This window comes from Ambystoma mexicanum, chromosome 8 (assembly GCF_040938575.1).
Source record: "Ambystoma mexicanum isolate Mex_15411 chromosome 8, UKY_AmexF1_1, whole genome shotgun sequence".
NCBI classification, from domain to species: Eukaryota; Metazoa; Chordata; class Amphibia; order Caudata; family Ambystomatidae; genus Ambystoma; species Ambystoma mexicanum.
The window spans coordinates 1,395,377,065-1,395,391,629 of NC_090929.1; positions in this window are offsets into that span (position 1 = coordinate 1,395,377,065).

Consider the following 14,565-nt stretch of genomic DNA (forward strand, 5'->3'; position numbering starts at 1 on the left):
GTAAGCAGGAAGCGGAGTCATACTTCACCTGTGTTTGCTTTACGCCGGACCAGGCGCCACTGCCAAACGCCTGGATGCCACAGAGACCGCGGAAGAAAGGGCGAGATAGCATCTCCAGACCGGCTCATCCATCCTCCGGCTACCAGGCTTCAGCTGAAGTGTCTGCCTCCCTCCCTGGCACGGCCCCGGCGCCCACGCCCTGGCACTGCAGGAATGCAGGCGCTCGCCGCATTTGCATTGTGTGGGGTTGTTACTATCAACAGTGCTATCAATGACAGCAGCAAAGCTTTTATTTTTACGGGTAGATTATACGGATTTGATGCCAGACGGTGTCATAAGGATCCGGATTTTGGGGCGTGCTTGTGTGGTGCATACGAACTCGGTACACAAGCAATCCGTGTATTTACTTGAACGAAGATAATGATGTATAATGAAACAGTCCAGATTTCCTTCATTTTGTAACGGGCTCTGCGTTGCTTCACTGCTTAAAAATACGCATTTTCCCCAGGGAGAGGTGTGTGTTGACGTTCTTAAGACCAGGACACGGCCCCGCCCCGCGCAGAGATAGCTTCGCCGCCATTGGCTCCTCGGCCTCTCTCCTGCTCCGAGAGGAATTGCTCGGTGCTTTTTGGACCAGTGGAGACCTGTTGTGTGTTTTTAGGAGATTTGTGGGAAGGTATTGGCCTGGGATTTCTGTGGGGAAGAAGAAGGTTGGGAGAGATTTGCGTAGACGGCAAGCGTGGATGGATGCGGGCCCAGTAATGTGAAGAGCTGCGGCTGTGGGTGGTGGGGCCTGGGGGCTGTGGGGTTCATATCCAGTCTACTATCTAGTAACAGCCATGGGGAAGCAGCACGGGTAAGGGAAAGTGTAACTTCAATGAGGGGTGAGGCTGGGGTATACAAGGAGAAATAGGAAGGAAGAAAAATAAGGAAGGAAAGAAAGAAAGAAAAAAAGAAAGAAAGAAAGAAAGAAAGAAAGAAAGAAAGAAAGAAAGAAAGAAAGAAAGAAAGAAAGAAAGAAGTATTCAGAGATGGAAGAAAAAAAGACAAAGGCAAATGTGAGGATGGAGTGTATGGAAGCAAAGATGGATGAAGGAAGTTTGGATGGATGGGCATGGGGGGGGTCGAAAAGCAGCTATGCAGTGAGAAGAACAAAAGAAGACAAACAGTGAATGCTAGAAAGAAAAGACTAATCAGGAGGAACAGAAGTAACGCATAAACAATTCCCCAAATAGATATATGGCAACAGAAAGTGATACGGGGAAGGCAGGACTGAATGGTGTTTGTTCTTCTAGTGCTTATAGTGCAGGATTTATGGAGTACGGCCTCGCGTGCCTTTTTTCATGCACTTATAAATCAATATCATGAATGCACTTTTGAACCTACTGGTTCCAGTTTTGTAAGGTGTGTTTTTGTTTTAAATAAGAAATTGTAAACTAAGACTCTCTAAAAGAATTTAAATGGAATTTAGAAATGTATAGATCGTTATATCTCATTGTGTTTATTTCAGGGAGAATCTTTTTTTCCCCCTGATTTTAATGTACAGAGTTTGGTTTTTAGTTGAATCTGCTTTTCTTGGATGAATTATTTATACTGATTCATATTTGTATTTTGTGCATTTTGTATTTGAATAAATGAAAATAAATAATTTTAAAAAACATTCAGGGAGAGTCTCTACGTGTGCTTGATGTTGCATTCTGCGAGAGATAGCTCTCACTCCACGCGCTCCACTCCACTCCTTCTAACATCATTGATACTGTTGGGGTGCGGGTGGTGAGGGGGCAGAGGGACATGGCGGGGACCCTGAAGGCAGGATAGGGGACCTGAACCTGCCTTTACTGTTCCGTTGAATCTGATGAACACCTTCGAGGGAAATGCGCGTAGCCCCCGACACCACCCGCAAGCGGCACCTCAAATCGTGTGGGGTGATGCGGTGGGGCGGGGGCGCTGAACATCTGCTAAAAAAAACCTGCGCTGTAGTGAACGGAGCCCGATTTATGTCCGTGATTCCGCTAGCCTCGTTGTTACTATATATCATGCAGAACAATGGGCATTTTAAATTCTGGTTTTGGGTGAAAATGAAATAAGAAATGCACGAGGAAGAAAAAATTAAAAAATGAAAGAACTAATGGAAGAAAGCTAGATGGACGCAGTCCTGCGAGCTGCAGGGAATCTCGGAATGGCGCAGGGCGCCCGCTGTCCAGAAATACTTATGGCAGACTGCATGCGGCGTCCGTCTGCCGCCTCAGCCACATCACGACCCCCACCCTATATAACATTGCCCCCTCCTCGTCTCTTGTATCGGGTGCATTCGATTCTGTGTGTACCACGGTTGCGAGTCCTCCCCTTCGCGCTGTCATGTTACGGAGATGTGATACTGGACCAAATCACTGCCGTGGCAGCCCCAGAGGCCCGGGCTCAGGGGGCCTAAGTTTGTCAAAAATTGGGGGTTCGTGCACTGTCTGCAGTACAAGGGAAATGGGCAGGGTATATAGGGGTCGAAAACACACCCAGCCTTCACCAATTGCTGCCAATAGCCGAGGGATTATTTTGGAAATCTCGTGTACGGGGTTTTCCTGGATTTGACAGCGAAAAAGTAAACCTTTCCACGTGTGGTCGTGTTTTCCATCCCTTCACCCGCACACTTAAAAAAAGTGAGACCGTCCATGCTCAAACCATGCTCCCTTCTGTCTGTTTTTAATAGTGGAAACGCGAGGCCTATAAACATTAGGGTGTTCCTTGCTTTTTTTGACATGGATGATATTATATCTGTTCACTGATGCGGAAGTGGAAAATGTCTTTCACTCTTTAATTGGCCAATACTGGCAGGATTTTACCAGTCAGGGACGTTTTAGAAATCGTTCATTCCCATCCAAGTCTACGCCAAATCAAAAATATATGCACTGGCGCTGTTTTCTTGCGGCGTGCAACATTAAAAAAGATGTTATTATTGAATGCCTACACAGTTTCTAATGTCTCTGGAGGGCCGCTGCTGCACAAGGCCTTTTTACATCGCATGCGCGACAAGCAAAGTTCAAATATAACCTTTGCATTGGTGCAATTATTCATTTTGTACACTACAGTAAAAACACGTACAACACAACCTGCACACTTTTCGCACAATCATTCGAAGCCTTCGCCTGCATTGTATGTATTGGGGTAACTTGCCACGAGCTCTCTTCGAGGTGTTCAGAAATGTAACTTTTTACTACTGGCGATTAACACCCAACATTGGCGGATCCTCTACACATCAGGAGCCTCGTTCGCAAAGCGGGTTTAAAGGGTGGGACAACATCCTTGAAAATCGCTTTGCGACTCAGGCCCCAGGTCTGGATAGTTCTTCGAATCCGTGCTTCAAGGAGTGCCCCGGGTTTCCATGCTTTGCAGTCTTGTGTCCCCACTTCCTTCACTCCTCGACTCCAACACTGTCGTGAACCTCGTACTGCCCGATTGCACTCATTTCGAGTTTTATTGCCGGGAAAGTCGATTTTTTTCTGCTATAAATACTGGCGTTTGCTTTTCTTAACTGAGTGCACTCAAGTGAAACTCACTCGATTGCACCCACAATAAACTACAACACTCATGATGATTGCGCCACGCTCGTGTCGAGATAATAACCAACGATTTCCTTTGGGCGAAGTATGGCATTTACCAAAGGGAATTCTTATGTTGGGATCCTCATTCGCCAGTTGCACAGTTGGGCTATACTATGAAACATTGCACTATGTAATTTCCACAGCACTGGGCATATCACACAGGCGGGTACTAGCCTCTTCCCAAGGACCCCAGAGAGCAGCGTAGGAGAAGCCTCCCCCCCAGCCCCCAAGCCTTCAGAGTTTCGAAACAGGCGCTGGGGGATTTCCGCAGCCCCCGGGAGCGCCCTGCCTGCTCGGGCAGCCCGGCCCAGCATGCCGCGCCAAGGCCCAGCAAGAACTATGCCCAGGACATGACAGCCGTTTTTTATTGCGTGCTCTGCGTATTAATATTGTGCTGTTACTATTTTATTATCATTATCATTATTATTATCCTCGTCATTATTATTATTATTCGCAATAATCTGCATACTTCTTATTTCGCCAGTCCTACCAATAGTGACATTGTTATAATTAGTAATGCTCTAGTGACTATTATTATGGCCACTATTGTTGTTAGCAGCAGTTGATGTTATTATTCTAATTTTTATGTCCAGTAACGTGGGGTTGAATATCGCGATTTCTGACATTTTGGATTGCGGTTGGAGATTATTGTTATTTTTCAGTTATACTTGTAGTAATATTGTTATTATTGTTAATGTTATTATTACTACCATTATAGCAACTGCTATTGTATTAATTTACTAGAGACATTGCCGCGGTCACTATTACAATTAATATTATTTCATGTCAAACGGTTTTTGGCGTACATTGTGACATTGTAGGAGGTTTCTTGGCACTCTTGCTTAATATTATATAAGTACTAATATTATTTTATTTATTTATTTATTTGTTTGCATTTGTATAGCGCACAGCTGCCCGGGGGCATCGTACATATTATACCGACATGATGATGATAAATGCACACACTTTATATGACACATTTATTGGCACAATGCCGTTTTTTGATAGAGAACGAGGCACACAATAAAATATGTCACATGTCTTACGCTTGAATATTGAAAAGGACGTGACCGTGAACTGATGGTAACGGAAAGCTGAAGGGGAGGCTGTCTTCTGAGGTGGGGGGAGGCGGGATGGGGGGTGAGTATCCCGAAGGACTACCGGGGCTATTCCGGGTAATATACAGAATAAAGACCCAGTGAAAACAAAGGCCGCGCACAAGACTCCGCGCGTGATGCTCCGAGGCACAACTCAAAGCCTCTTCTTTTGGATCGCTCAGCTCCACGCTTCCCGGTAGAACGTTAGCTTTTGTTTCATATTATTAAAAACACTTCACACGCAATACCTCAATATTACTCACTAGTTGTGATCCCGCAACTAGACTGTAAAATTTGATAACTTCCTTCCCTCCAGCTCGAAGCTCGCCGCCTCTCGATGTTACTCTGAAACGTCCTCTTCCTGCAGAAAGCCACGCCCAATGATTATGGATTACACGCGCTTCATCACCGCCGTAGGGTGTAAAGGTAAGCTCAGAATTGTGAGAGGCGGGGGAGGGTCATTGTGTATGTTTTGGATAGTGTGGAGGCACCATGTTGCTAGAGTGCCAGTATGATGACTCTGCTGTGCATTGCAATACTGTGATCTGCAGCACAGCTAAGGGAGACCGCCATTGCCTCGTGTCTTATAAATCCCGCTCTTTCTCTAGGTGCAGCGCAAAGTTGGCTGTTTCATGAATATTCACGACTGGCTTTCAGCTTTGCTCCGCACACTGCTAGATAGAGTCGTGGGAGGGAATTCCCAGGCCAGCATGGGTTTGTAGGCCTCTGTGGAGGCTACTACATTTGGGCGAAAGGGCTCTGACCCAATTATTTTCTGCAGTAGGAGAAAGGATGTGCGTTTTCATTCAAATTCAAAACGTACATCTTTCACAAATTGATTGTGCAGTGCTGTTGCCTGCTGCAGACGGAGTCAGGCACAGTGCATCCATGTGGCTGAGGCCACCGGGCAGAGCCTGGTGCACCCAGAAGTGCATGCCGCACCGAGCACACTGGAGTTCATTTTGCTCAAAAGTGTAATTTGGCGCTGGGACCCGATAGGTTTACCCATTAACGTAAGCGGTCTGCGCCGTCAAATTTTGGTCATTTGCACTGTGAGGTCCAAATGTAAAGGGCAAAAGGCAGCGTGCAAGTGTGCACACCACCTTTTGCCCTTCACATTTGCTCTGTGCAGTGCAAAGTGAGTAAACACTGCCCTGCATGCCTGCCTGGGAGCGTTTACTTTTGATTGTGAGCACCATTTGTCATGCTCGCATGGTAAGCGGCGCTCACAATTAAACGCTGTCCGACATGCTTGCATGCTGTACTTCCATTGAATGATTAAACACATATTACTTATAGTGGATCACCCTGATATAATTCTACCTAACTGGTTTCTCTGTGTACCATATTTACCTTTTCACTTTCTTTTTACTGTTTAATATTTCACTTTTCTCCCCCACTTATTTTTTGGGACTAGAAGGACTTCCAGGTTGACATAACCAACCTTGGCTTCACAGAGATTTTGTACCCCAAGTGCCCCTGAGTGCCTTTTGTCTAGACTTGTGGCTGTGCAGATTCCTTGTGGCTCCTGACAGTGCTTATTTTGATGGATGCACCCTGTAACTCTGCTGCGACTTAATGAACCAGTGTTAGGTTGACTTTAACATTTAGTCATGGGCGGGCAAGTGAATTTGGCAATCTGCAGAAGAGGGCTTTTGGATTCTGTGCTTTTCTTTTGAATGTGAAAACAGGCACCCCAAATCCCCCGCAGATTGCAACCATGGTGCCCCTTCCGGTCTGTGATCCTCCTATTTGCACCACTCTATGATCAACCCAGGCTCTTTCCTTCCCTGGGTAGGCCTGCTCTATTGAAGTCACTTTCCTCATTTACTGGAAGGGGGCTAAGTACTGCCTCCTGGGCAGTTGTGCATTGCTGCTTACAGCAGGGGCCACCGGGCCCTCACAGGGGTTGGCGTGGCTGCAGTCATTTACCCCCCATGATTCAGCCAAGGCCTTAACTGCTCTGCTCAATGGTTTCTAGCTGGCTCTCGCCTCCCAAAAATCAACATCTCTTTGAAAAACAAATACATCTAAAAAATATATAGATCAATTGACTACCCCAATAATTGAAAATAGATCTAATAACAATCCTAAAAAAAGCTCGAATTGCCCAGCATACTACAACAAAACACACACCAATTTCTCAAAAGTTGACTACATCCATTTACCTATGTGAACCTGTTTGGCCTGACATCGACCTTATGAGCCAGGAGGACGAACTAATGAATCTGTCCACTTATTTAATCTCCTCCCTACCTACACTGACCCCACTGGTAGAGGAAACTGACCTTATAGCCTCCCCAAAAGTCAATAAGTCAGCCCTTAGACATAGCATCATAATTGACATGGATGACCATAACTTCATGACGCTAGAAGAATAAAGATTGCACACATGTAATAATTGAAACAAACAACAAGCAAAACCTCCCGTAATAGTGTCTCCAAACACTCCTGACATCCTAGAACAAGAAACTCAGACATCCTGATCTAGACATGAACACTCAAGAAATAAACGGGACCATGGTGAACACTCATACATTGACAAAGATAGTGGAACTAGAGATGTGAACATAAAACAATTGGATACGCTGATGCTAACAATGCTAAATCGACACAGGGAGGACCCCTATCCAAATAGAACAATCATCAATACATTATTTAAATCTATATGTAAACTAAAGCTGATTCTTTCGTGTGATGTTGAACGCATTCAATTTGTGAATGATAAAAAGATGGACACAGTCCTTCTATCTGTCCCATCAGCCATTATTAAAGAACTGATTTGGAACATAAAAGAGAAATGACCACAGGCAGGTTTCAAATTGGCCATAAGTAAGAATACATACAAACCAACCGGTTCAATGAATGAGAGGACCCAATCAGGCAAGACCAATCACTAACTATTACATATTAATTGCCAAGGTGACCAACAGCATCTGTACAGTAAAATCTATTTTGGATCTTTACAGAGACCCACCACAGTCTCAACCTGGACCTGGCTAGCAAAAGCAATTAATGAATCAAACAACCTAAAAAAGCATTAATACCAAGAACCCACAGTAGCAGTACCTATTATAATGTCCATCTGGAATACAAGGGGCTTTAAGCCCCTAATGAATACCAAAACAGAAAACCCCCTCTCGAATTATGAAATTATAGCTCTCCAAGAAACTTGGATTCTCTTGGAACCAGCATGTCCAGGGTATGAAATCTGGATTCCTGCCATCTCCCGTAAGAAGGGAAGAACATCTGTTGGTCTACCGACTGCAGTAATACTCAATCTCAAAAGCATTGTAACAGCAAGGGCCTTCCCCCCCATCCCTGCATTCAACTCACAAAACTGACTGCACTGGGTGTGGTAAATGACTTGGATACTGAAATGGCCATACTTAATTTATACTGGAACCCGGCCATGGTAAATGACAATTATTTCTTACAACTGGTGAATCACATGCTCGACCTCATTGCATCGAATCTAAAGATTGGAATGACCCTTATTGTGGGTGATGTTAACATAACATGTATTGGTATTACAAAAGAACAAACTATCGAATTGTGCTCGAGAATGGTTAAAATCCATGAAATAAAGGATATTTGTAATGTTAAATGGTACATTATAAGGAGATTCTCTGCCTAATCCAACTTGGACTAGAGAGTCCTCTATTGCAATTCTAGATTATGTTTTCATATCAGACCAATCATTCAATAAATTGAGCAACTTCACCATTGTACCCTCAATATTAAGTGACCATAATATTCTAGAGATCTCTTGGGTAGCGTCTCGACAGAACCTCAACGACTACTATAAACATTCTATACAAGTAAAAGGGAGAAATAGAATTAAGTGGACCAACCATAAACTAGTAAAGTTATCTGTAATACTCCTGAATCATCTGAATGCCACAGACCCTATAAGAGCAATTTCCTACACGGAAACCTTAATTTGTTTTGCTCAACCACAATTGAAAGGCTTCCCATACCATTCAGTGCATAAATATATATTTGTCCCAAATATAAAAGCCATGAAATCTAACAAGCTCGAGCAATAATGCGAATCAAACAATCTAAACCCCTAAATATGCAAGGAAAAATAGCTAACATTCGTACAGTATACAGAAACCGTTTGCGACAATACAAAGAAAGGAAAATGCAGATAGCCGAAGAGAGTATGCTATCAGCCATTGCGACTAAGTCCAGTTCTGAGATATGGCGATTATTAAGAGAGGGGTCAAACAATGCCTCCTCCTCATCCCTATTAAATGCAATTAGTGCTGACACATGGATAACACACTTTACAACTCCATTTGCAGTGCCTGTTCAAGCCATTGATAAAATCGCTATCCTGACTACTATTTGCAAATCGTTTTTATTTGATAAACATGATATACTCATGGAAATCCATAGATTGAGTTCATCTCGTGACCCCGAGCAGGATGGCTTATCGAATGCAATACTGAAATCAAATCTACATTGTTGGGTCCACATATTGAACTTAATTTTTCAAAAGATCATCCAATCCAGACAGATTTCGTGCTCATGGAACACCGCTATCATCTCCCCAATATTCAAGAAGGGCAATAAGAAAGATCTCTTGAACTACCACCCAATTGCCCTTCGTGATATTCCAGGGAAAATCTTTGCACACTTCATTTTGAGAGATTTCAGCATTTGGATAAAGAAGGAAGCCCATCTAGATATCCATCAATAAGGCTTCATAACCGGTCTTGGCACTCCTGTTAATTTACAAATCTTATCTGCTATTAAACTCTGGGTACTAATGACAATGCAAAAGATATATCTAGCCTCTATTGACTTCAAACAAGCTTTTGATTCGATATCTAGAGAACTACTATGGAAAAAGCTGAAGATAGCAAACTGCCCAGTCGTCATTCTAAATCTTATACATCAGTTTTATAGCAATACATCCATCAGAGTGAAATTAAACTAAGAAGGTCTATTAACAAATTCCATTCCAACACATCAATGCCTAAAACAAGGCTGCATACTAGCATCCACGCTATTTAACTTCTATATCCACAATTTAAATATCACATTAAATGCAACACGTTCCTTTCCACCTAAATTTGGTGAAACTCCATATCTCTTGGCTTCTCTATGCCGACAATTTATTCATCCTGGATCAGATTCTGATCGGACTACAGAGGAAATCGGATGCTCTCCAAACGTGTGCCAGTGAAAACTCATTGATTATAAATATAACTAAATCGAACATTCTGAGCCTATCGGCAATCAAGGAGAAGGAAAAGCTCAATTGCAAGTGGGGCATAGGCAATGAGCACTTGGAATTAATCAATGAGTTGTGTTACGTGGGCCAGAACATCAATGATAACAATTGTGATACACTGTATAAAAAATAAATTAAATTTAAAATGGAAAATTGTACATCGCAAGCAAAAGTAATACAAGGCAAGTATGGCAAATTCTCCTGCATTCCAATTCTAGCCTACTAGAAAGCCCGAAACACGTAATGAAGGATAGAGGATGCCTATTTTAGAGTTACCAACACGACCACAGCATCCATAATGGGTTCCTATCAAGATATCCGGATTCATAAATTACTTTGAATGTAACGTTGACAAGTTTATTCAAATGTGATATATGCTTTGAGAAAATAATGTTGATCCAATGAAAGTCTTCATATTACCTGCAAATTGATAAACTTAAATGTTGATATGAGCAGCATGAGGAATAATTACTGTGTATGACCATCGATCGTATTGTAAACTCAAGCAATACATTTGTCTGTATTTTTATTGACTTAACGCACCAATCGTAGAAAGTATAAACACTTTCTTTCTAGTTACATATAAAAAAATCAAACTGTATGGCTGAAAATTATTGATCTTTTACCAATGATATTGGAACAAGTGTGCCCTTGTTTGCCCCTTGTTTTGTTTCGTGGGACCTTGTATTGTCTCAACACTGTCTACCCAGCCATCCAAGCATGGATGTCTAGGAACGGGTTGTGCCTAAACAGTGACAAGACGGACCTTCTCTTGATTGGCTTCACTGAAACATTAAAGAAACTAGACAGTCAATTCCTACATTTTAAGGTAAATAACATCAGTATCCCAGTCTCTGAAAGAGTAAAAACCCTCGGAGTGTACCTAGACTAAAACCTCTCTATGTCCAGGCAAGTCAACGCCATCGAGTCTGCCGCAGCATACCACGCCAAGCTACTCAATTCAGCCAGACCATTCCTTTCCAGGTAGAACTGCCTCACCATTGCAAGAGCTATAACAGGATCCAGACTCGACTACTGCAATGCCCTCTTTGTAGGCACATCAGTAAAACATTTGGAGAAGCTCCAAACAATCCAAAATATCACGCTCTGTGCAGCTACTGGCATCTCTAGAAGGGACCACATATCGGCCACCAGGAAACAGGCCCACTGGCTACCCATCAAAGAGCGCATCCTCTTTAAACCCTGGCCGTAACCCACAAATGTGTCAACCACTCTGCCCCACTCTCCCTCTACCTTGCCCAATGAATACACATATCTGCATCCTCCAGACCAACAAGAACACCATATACCAACATGCTCACAGTACACAAAATCAAACGAGCGAGAGCCGGCGGCGCCAGCTTCCCTTTCTTAGCAGCCCCGCCACCGCCCCTAAGAACAGACACCTCACACCTAGCCTTCTGCAAAGCCATCAAGACAACTCTATTCACCTAATCCTAGACTGTAGGGATACAATGTAGGTACTATGACTTCCCATGCTATATGTATGTAATGTTTCTGCAAATGTATGAAACCTGCCTCATGTAACTAAGTTCATTACCTGTAACCGCGCCTCGTTGTCCTTGGGCTGTGTGCGTGCTTTATAAATTAAAAAAATAAATATAAAAATAAATAAACCAATACAAATAAAGTTTTGATAATAATAATAATAACATCTCTTTTTGAAACTAAACATCCTTAAAACTATCCCAAAACCTTGGACAACGTGTGTTAATTACTGCATAGCGACACTGTCATGTTGCAAAGGAGGGTTGGGGGCTTATGTTGGGCTAAAGAGCCCTTTTGCTTTTGTTGGTGGCTTAATCAAAATAGCCAGAAAAAGTTTGCAGGAGTATGAGGTTGAGGCAGGGGTGGAAAATAGGAGTAAACAGCCAAAGGAAGGAACAATATGCGAGGAGGGATGAATTAGCATCGATTTACAGGCTGTGGCAAAGGGGTAGGCTGATTCTCATGTTTGTTTGTTGTTTTGGGTTCAAATGCGTGAGCCAATATCATCTATATATATATATATATCTGGGGTTTCTTTTGTAACTCATTGTTTTCTGTGATATTAATTCAATTGAAGTAAAAAAAACAAAAAACGACAACTCCCAGGGTGCATTGATTTATTAAATGAAAGTAAAGGACAAGAAAGCACTTGTCCTTTTGGCATGGGGTCACCTCTCCAACCTATGCAGTTTGCTGGTAGACTAAAAAACGAATATTTTGTCATTAGTAAATAGTAAAAAGCAACATTGTTGCCCATGATGTTTGTTGCTACTCTGCAAGTTTTAAGCAAGGTGGCCAGGATTTATCGACCTAGTAAATATGCAGGGCCTAGCCAGCCAGACTGTGGTTTTGAACCTTTGTCGCATGGCATTGTCCCATTCACAAAGCGAGCAGTTTGCACATACGCTATCCATCAGGCATGGCAACATTTGCCAGCTGTTGGCGTTATGTGACCATTAGTAAACTCTTGTCATCACATGCCTGAGTACTCATGCTATTTGCTAGAGACTGACATTCTATACTCGGGTGCTCTCACCTTATCCCAGGCGTTCTCATTAAATGTTCATGCATTCACACTATTTGGCAGATATTATTATAATTTGTGTAAGTATTCATATCATATGACATTATGACTGCTTTCCCCCAAAGCCTACCTACATCTCATGCCTTCCTCATCAGCCCTTGGAAGTAGCTTCAAGGCACTCTCTAGTGGAAACCATGTAACCTAACCTTACTTGATATAGTTTGAAATTGCCCCCTTAGAGCCCAGTATCTTACTAAATCCCTCTCCTTCACACCCCTCTTCCATTCCTGCTCTGCAACATTTTAAATAGTCTTTGAGAGGTGTGTTCAGTAGTTGAAGAGAGCTATTGGCTCCTTCTACACTTTTAATTGTGAGAAACATTCTTGGCAAAATACATAATACAGTCGTAATAGACACTTTTGTGGCAGGAACATCTTGGAGAGTGCCCCTCATTTAGAAAATAATTACCATACACATGACTAGTTAAAATTAATTTATGTTTGTAATACTCGTCTACTTGTTTGTTGATGTATTAATTTTAATGATACGTCATTAAAACTGTATTTAAATGTCATTGATTTAATGATGTTGTTGAGAGAGAGTGCAGTTTGAGTGTTACCGTATGATAGCAATCTTGCAGGGGGCCTATTATAGTGTTCTTCCCAAGCACAATATTGCCCAGAAACTGCCCCGATGAGCATGAACAATTTTCCTGCATTGAAGGCTAATGCTGCCTTGCTCTCATCCATAACAGCATCACTTGACCTTTCTGGCAAGCATATCTTGGGTAATAAGATGCTAACGGAATTAAAATAATCTTATTCACAAACAAAGGAGATGTCTTTCTATTTCCACCACAGCAGCAGACGGGACCAATGATGTTGCCAAGGGACGAAGCTACGATTGCCAGCTCTACCGCCGATGCCACCCAAGGACCACAGTTAACTACAGCAGATATAAGGGAGGTAAGGCGCGCCCCACAGTAGCGTCAAAATACAGAGAAATTCTGGCAGTTATTACCAGAGCTCCAAGCTATCTTATTGGTTGTGCCGCACCTCACTTATGGTCCTTTACCCTGTACCCTGTCTTCATCTGAATCCAATTGTTTAATTTCTCCTTGAAGTGGTGTCTCCACCATAGATCTCTATGTATGAAGATGCAAAAGTCAGTATGTTAACCACAGCTTCTGTTTAAATGGAAACAGAATAAAGTGTTCCAAGCTGACAACATTTAATACAACCAGAAGTTAAGTGGAAAATATACCCACTCCTCCATTAGCCAGTGTTAAAAGAAACTTAAAGAATGATGGTCATCACTCCACTATCACGAGTGTGAATGAAAAAGCACACAGAACTTGCTAAGCATAAATACTAATACAGAAACACAATGTGTGACTAAATGGCTACTGCAGTGCAGGAATACAGGGATGAGTAATGGCTAAACTGCATACTCAGCCCCACAGAACTACTAATCCAGCAGTGATCCCAATCATAAAGGTGGAATAGGCACAGCACGACATATATACCTCATACACCGCTTTTGCTAGCAAAGGCAGTGGGCAGGCTATTTCTTCAGGAGGGGTGTGAGTTGATCATTTACCACACAAACATCAACAGTGCAGTGGTAACAAAACAAAATAATCTAAAATCAAGTTGGAGGGATGCTATCACCTGAGATTAGCACAAACACCGGCCTTAAGCAGGGATGTGTTACATCGCCAATACTGTACAATTTGTACGTATCAGATATGGGGGATAGTTTTACTGCTATAAATAACTTCCCCACCATAGTGGGGGGGAAAGCAATATGTGGCCTTATGTACACAGACGATACCATTCTAATGGATACAACTCTGGTAGGATTGCAAAGATTGCTGAATGGCCTTCACTCCTATTCAGAGGCAAACAATATAAATATCAATATCAACTTGACCAAGATTATGGTATTTGGAGTACCAAAGAAAGAGAAGAAAAAATTGACCTCTAGATGGCAAATTAATTACGTTACCTTGGAGGTTGTTGCTGCATATCCATATTTGGGGATGCCCATTTTGAGTAACCCCAGTATAAATTTCTTCCAAGAGGCGATTGATAC